The sequence below is a fragment of the Ranitomeya imitator genome, chromosome 2 (genome assembly GCF_032444005.1).
Source record: "Ranitomeya imitator isolate aRanImi1 chromosome 2, aRanImi1.pri, whole genome shotgun sequence".
Classification (NCBI taxonomy): Eukaryota; Metazoa; Chordata; class Amphibia; order Anura; family Dendrobatidae; genus Ranitomeya; species Ranitomeya imitator.
Genome location: NC_091283.1, coordinates 253809533 through 253817280, shown reverse-complemented (window position 1 = coordinate 253817280; position 7748 = coordinate 253809533).

Genomic DNA, 7748 nt, shown 5'->3' with positions numbered 1-7748 from the left:
GTTCCTTAGTGGGATCAGCAGCCACAGCCAGACATCACCCTGGAGTGGCACCTGGTAGCTTCCTATTGCACAAGTCTGACCTCACCATCAGAGGCTCCAGCGAACACCTAGGAAGCTGCTTAGTTATGCCCCTTCCAGGGAAGTTTGGTCTGTGGTCCAGTGGGGCCACACCCCTGTATTCCCGCGCCAACCAGTCTGGGCGCGTGCGTGACACATGGTTTACATACAGTAAACCATCTCATATCCCCATTTTTTTTGCATATTCCACACTACTAATGTTAGTAGTGTGTATGTGCAAAATTTGGCCGTTCTAGCTATTAAATTAAAGGGTTAAATGGCGGAAAAAATTGGCGTGGGCTCCCACGCAATTTTCTCCGCCAGAGTAGTAAAGCCAGTGACTGAGGGCAGATATTAATAGCCTGGAGAGGGTCCACGGTTTTTGGCCCCCCCTGGCTAACAACATCTGCCCCCAGCCACCCCTGAAAAGGCACATCTGGAAGATGCGCCTATTCTGGCACTTGGCCACTCTCTTCCCATTCCCGTGTAGCGGTGGGATATGGGGTAATGAAGGGTTAATGTCACCCTCCTATTGTAAGGTGACATTAAGCCAAATTAATAATGGAGAGGCGCCAATTATGACACCTATCCATTAATCCAATAGCATGAAATGGTTAAAAAAAAACACACACACATTAAAAATTATTTTAATGAAATAAAAACACAGGTTGTTTTAATATTTTATTGTTCTCTCAATCCACCTGAAGACCCTCGCTCTGTAACAAAAAATAATAAACCAACAATATATATACCTTCCGTTGATCTGTAATGTCCCACGATGTAAATCCATCTGAAGGGGTTAAAATATTTTACAGGCAGGAGCTCTGCTATAATGCAGCTATGCTCCTGCCTGTAAAACCCCGGGGAATGAAGGTAATGTAGGTCAATGACCTACAGTTACCTTCAGTCGTGGTGATGCGCCCTCTGCTGGATGTCCTCATATGAACTCGAGCCTGGGAACTATCCAGGAAAGTTCCCACGCTCGAGGGACATCCAGCAGAGGGCGCATCACCACGACTGAAGGTAACTGTAGGTCATTGACCTACATTACCTTCATTCCCCGGGGTTTTACAGGCAGGAGCATAGCTGCATTATAGCAGAGCTCCTGCCTGTAAAATATTTTAACCCCTTCTGATGGATTTACATCGTGGGACGTTACAGATCAACGGAAGGTATATATATTGTGGGTTTATTATTTTTTATTTATTAGAGAGCGAGGGTCTTAAGGTGGATTGAGAGAACAATAAAATATTAAAACAACCTGTGTGTTTATTTCATTAAAATAATTTCTAATAATGTGTGTGTTTTTTTAACCATTTCATGCTATTGGATTAATAATGGATGTGTCATAATTGACGCCTCTCCATTATTAATCTGGCTTAATGTCACCTTACAATAGGAGGGTGACATTAAACCTTCATTACCCCACATCCCACCGCTACATGGGAATGGGAAGAGAGTGGCCAAGTGCCAGAATAGGCGCATCTTCCAAATGTGCCTTTTCTGGGGTGGCTGGGGGCAGATCTTTTTAGCCAGGGGGGGGCCAAAAACCGTGGACCCTCTCCAGGCTATTAATATCTGCCCTCAGTCACTGGCTTTACTACTCTGGCGGAGAAAATTGCGCGGGAGCCCACACCAATTTTTTCCGCCATTTAACCCTTTAATTTAATAGCTAGAGAGCCCAAAGTTTGAACTTACACACTACTAACATTAGTAGTGTGGAATATGCAAAAAAAAATGGTGATATGAGATGGTTTACTGTATGTAACCATGTCTCATATCATGTCGGGTTTAGGAAGGAGATAGCAAAAGCCGGCAATTGAATTACCAGCTTTGAAGCTATCTCGTGCTGGATGAAATAATAATATATATACATATATGTGTCTACTGACATATATATATATATATATACCTGTTCTATGTGTACACATTTATTCCACCTATTCTATTGTAAGCTGTCAGTGTGATTTTACTGTACACCGCACTGAATTGCTGGCTTTTCTCTCTAACACCGCTGCGTATTTCTCACAAGTCACACTGCTGGTCCGTGTGTAATCCGTATTTTTCTGGCCCCCATAGACTTTCATTGGCGGATTTTTTGCGCAATACGGTGACAAACGCAGCATGCTGCGATTTTCTACGGCCGTAGAAGACCGTATAATACTGATCAGTAAAATACGGCAGATAGGAGCAGGGGCATAGAGAAGCATTGTACCGTATGCAATCCGTATTTTCAGCACCTCTCTTACGTCTGTAAAACTCGCTAGTGTGAGGCCGGCCTAAGTCTGTAAAACCATTTATCTCCAGGTAATTGGCTAAACAGGTCAGGTGTAAGGGGTAAAGGACAGGGAAGGTGAGCTGTGATTTTATTACTCTCTCTGAAGTCCAAGCATGGACGCCGCCCTCCATCCTATTAACAAAACCCCACAGCGACTGGAGAGGAGCATGGCCGTATATGACCCTTAGGCCGGCGTCACACTAGCGTATTGCATCCGATGCGAGAGCATCGGATGCGATATGCTAATGACACTCGGCTCCTGCTCGCAGCAGAGCAGGAGCCGAGTGTCATGCGTCTGTGCTCCGATTCTCTCGCACAGGGAGGATCGGAGCACAGCTGCGGAGGCGGAGAAATGAATTTCTCCATCTCCTCCATTGCCGGGGTCCGCTTATGACGCACATCACTCGGATGTTATCCGAGTGGTGTGCGCTGTCTCACTCGCACCCATAGGCTTATATGGGTGCGAGTGAGCTGCGAGTTTTCCTCGGTCCGAGACAATCGCAGCATGCTGACCGAGGAAAACGGCCGACAAAAAGTCGGCTGCTGGGAGAGGCCCCATATGTTAACATTGTTCCGAGTACAATGCGATTTTTTTATCGCATTGCACTCGGCCGTTTTAAACGCCAGTGTGACGCCGGCCTTTGCCGGAAACTGGAAGGGGGTACATAAGCGAGATTTCGGCATTTTAGCTCCTGGTGTGGAGGCGATAGCACAATCATATGCCGCCATATACTAGACGTCCGGTAACCGGTAATAATTCCCTCATGTGTGGGGTCTATTTGTCTCCAGAGAAATCACACGTTACATTCCACACAGAACATTGTGTAGAAAAGGCGGCGCGAGGTAATTGTGCCAGTAGTGAGGGCGAATAATGGCGGAAATGTCACTGACTGAGGAGAAGTCTCCAGTGTCTTCACTGCGGATCACGTGACCCCTGACTCCTCCCCCTGTGACCTCATCACAGGTCCTGTGCGCACAGAGCAGCCATATATGTGGAGTGCGGCTCTGCAGGTGGAGGTATGTGGAGATTCCCCATTACTGAGCGCGGGGACATTAACCCCTTCTGCACGGAGACTCTTTATAAGAATCATAACGTTGTTGTTCTGTTTCCTGTAATAGATACATACGAGCCAACTATGGAGGACAGGAAGTGAGGGAGCGGATTGTTCTCCTAGTACAGGGCCCCTTTCTTGGCCCCACACAGTGTAATGCCCCCATTATGCCCTGTAAGCAGGTTCTGCCCCACACCCAGCTGTCTCGGGCACTTTACCATGAGCTGGTACCTCAGATTCTTCCCCGCACCCCTTTCCTTTGTTGGCGCCAAATCTGTTCTGCCTTTGGGGCTCCGGCCTTTATAATATCAGTAACCGCGTCATCAAGGTCTCCTGACCAGGTGCACCCTCTAGACTCTTCCCTCCGGAAACCCTCCCTCTTCCCATTGATGTCACATGGTCCCGTCTGGACGGCAGATAGCAGTCTGTACAAATGCAGCACAGCCCTGAGGAGTCTTTTTTATGACTCTCCTTTTTACACCCCTTATGTAATATATATGATGGCGCTCACACAGTATAATGTTTCCACAGTACTGGCATCTCTCGTAAAAAAGGGATTTTCACACTACCGCCATACCCCCACACAGTATAATGTTCTCATAGTACCGCCATACCCCCACATACAGTATAATGTTCTCATAGTACCGCCATACCCCACACACAGTATAATGTTCTCATAGTACCACCATACTCCCACACACAGTATAATGTTCTCATAGTACCGCCATACCCCCACACAGTATAATGTTCTCATAGTACCGCCATACCCCCACACAGTATAATGTTCCTACAGTACCGCCATACCCCCACACAGTATAATGTTCCTACAGTACCGCCATACCCCCACACACAGTATAATATTCTCATAGTACCGCCATACCCCCACACACAGTATAATGTTCCTACAGTACCGCCATACCCCCACACAGTATGATGTTCCTACAGTACCGCCATACCCCAACACACAGTATAATGTTTCCACAGTACTGGCATCTCTATAAGGTATTTTCACACTACCGCCATACCCCCACACACAGTATAATGTTCTCATAGTACCGCCATACTCCCCACACAGTATAATGTTCCTGCAGTACCGCCGTACCCCCACACAGTATAATGTTCCTACAGTACCGCCATACCCCCACACACAGTATAATATTCTCATAGTACCGCCATACCCCCACACACAGTATAATGTTCCTACAGTATCGCCATACCCCCACACAGTATAATGTTCCTACAGTACCGCCATACCCCCACACACAGTATAATGTTCTCATAGTACCGCCATACCCCCACACATAGTATAATGTTCTCATAGTACCACCATACCCCCAGACAGTATAATGTTCTCATAGTACCGCCATACCCCCACATACAGTATAATGTTCTCATAGTACCACCATACCCCCACACACAGTATAATGTTCTCATAGTACCACCATACCCCCACACACAGTATAATGTTCTCATAGTACCACCATACCTCCACACACAGTATAATGTTCTCATAGTACCGCCATACCCCCACACAGTATAATGTTCTCATAGTACCGCCATACCCCCACACACAGTATAATGTTCTCATAGTACCGCCATACCCCCACACAGTATAATGTTCCTACAGTACCGCCATACCCCCACACAGTATAATGTTCCTACAGTACCGCCATACCCCCACACACAGTATAATATTCTCATAGTACCGCCATACCCCCACACACAGTATAATGTTCCTACAATACCGCCATACCCCCACACAGTATAATGTTCCTACAGTACCGCCATACCCCCACACACAGTATAATGTTTCCACAGTACTGGCATCTCTATAAGGTATTTTCACACTACCGCCATACCCCCACACACAGTATAATGTTCTCATAGTACCGCCATACTCCCCACACAGTATAATGTTCCTACAGTACGCCATACCCCCACACAGTATAATGTTCCTACAGTACCGCCATACCCCCACACACAGTATAATATTCTCATAGTACCACCATACCCCCACACACAGTATAATGTTCCTACAGTACCGCCATACCCCCACACAGTATAATGTTCCTACAGTACCGCCATACCCCCACACACAGTATAATGTTCTCATAATACCGCCATACCCCCACACACAGTATAATGTTCTCATAGTACCTCCATACCCCCACACACAGTATAATGTTCTCATAGTACCGCCATACCTCCCACACAGTATAATGTTCTCATAGTACCTCCATATCCCCACACACAGTATAATGTTCCTACAATACCGCCATACCCCCACACACAGTATAATGATCCTACAGTACCTCCATCCCACCACAGAGTACCGCCATACCCCCACACACAGTATAATGTTCCTACAGTACCGCCATACCCCCACACACAGTATATTGTTCTCATAGTACTGCCATACACCCACACAGAGTATAATGTTCCTACAGTACCGCCATACCCCCACACACAGTATAATGTTCTCATAGTACCTCCATACCCCCACACACAGTATAATGTTCTCATAGTACCGCCATACCCCACACACAGTATAATGTTCCTACAGTACCGCCATACCCCCACACAAAGTATAATGTTCTCATAGTACTGCCATACACTCACACAGAGTGTAATGTTCCTACAGTACCGCCATACCCCCACACACAGTATAATGTTCTCATAGTACCTCCATACCCCCACACACAGTATAATATTCTAATAGTACCGCCATACCCCACACACAGTATAATGTTCCTACAGTACTTCCATCCCACCACACACAGTATAATCTTCTCATAGTACTGCCATACCCCCACACACCGTATAATCGTCTCATAGTACTGCCATACCCCCACACACAATATAATGTTCTCATCTCATAGTACCGCCATACCCCCACACACAGTATTTTGTTCCCACAATAGTGGCTTCCCACAGACACAGGATAATGTTTCCACAGGACTGGCATCCCCCTCACCCACAGTATAATATCCTCAATGTACTGCCGTCCCTCCACTTTCTAATGTTCCCACAGTACTGCCCCCTACATGCACAATATGGTACCATCCACCTCACTGACTACCTCCGACAATTAATAAATACTCACTTAGCCTCATTCTTGGTGCAAATACTAATGAACCCAGGATCTATGAGATATTTACCATACAATAGTTGGATAGGCAGGAGTGTATCATCCATAAAGGTCGCCCACTCGGTTGCTATGATACCTATGAATTGACAGGGCTCGGTGGGGTGTGGTATTGGTCACCCTCTCCTTCCCATCATCACAATTTCAGCGATATCCACATTCCCATGACGGTGATACCGCTGAATAGATTAGTGAATCAGGGAGTGGAAAGCTCCTGATCCACCATTCAGCCTTCACTTCTGAGTCTGAGACTCCGTGTACTGCAGGCACAATGACGTCACTACATCACACATGTAGTACGGAGCCTCAGTACTCACAGCGCACAGACCAGAGCAGCGCTCCTCAGGAACCGGGTTGGCTGAGTAGTGTGTAGGTTTATATCAGGAATTGTGGGGGCATCATATTAAGAGAAGAGCTGTTGGGACTCTCATACTGAATGTGTGGCTGGTGGGGGCCATTATACTGGGGTTGTGGTGGACTGGGGCTATGGAGAACAATATTTGAAGTCAACTCAAGACAACTAGCACAAGAGACCATCAAATGCGGCATATAACAAGGTGGTGCACTGTCCCCATTGCTGGTCTGCATAGTCTTGAACCTCCTCAGTCAGGTAATTCCAGAGTCTGGCTATGAATACAAATTGAAGAGTGGAAACCCCATCAGCCTCCTCCTCTACATGGATGACATCAAGTTGTATGCGAAAAACGAACGAGACATCAATTACTGATCCACATGACAAGGATCTACAGTGAAGACATCGGGATGACCTTCAGACTGGAAAAGAGCGACCAGTTGGTAATAAAGAGAGGCAAGGTAGTCAACACTGATGGAGTGGAATTACCAGCAGGGCACATAGCAGATGTACAGACATGCTACAAGTACCTCGGCATCCCACAGGTATATGGTAACCACGATGAGGAGGCAAGGAAAGCAGCAACATCCAAATACCATCAAAGGGTAAGAAAGGTCCTGAAGAACCAGCTCAATGGAAAGTATAAAATCCACGCCATCAATATATATGCCCTGCTACCGTAGTTATCAGATACCCTGCTGGCATAGTGTGCTGGCCAAAAGAAGAGATGGAAGCTGCTGATGTGATGACATGAAAGCTCCTCACAATGCATGGAGGTGTCCACCCTAAGTCTAGCACCCAAAGATTGTATACAACAGAAAGGAGGGTGGTCGAGGCTTGATAAGCCTCCAAGTCACCATCATG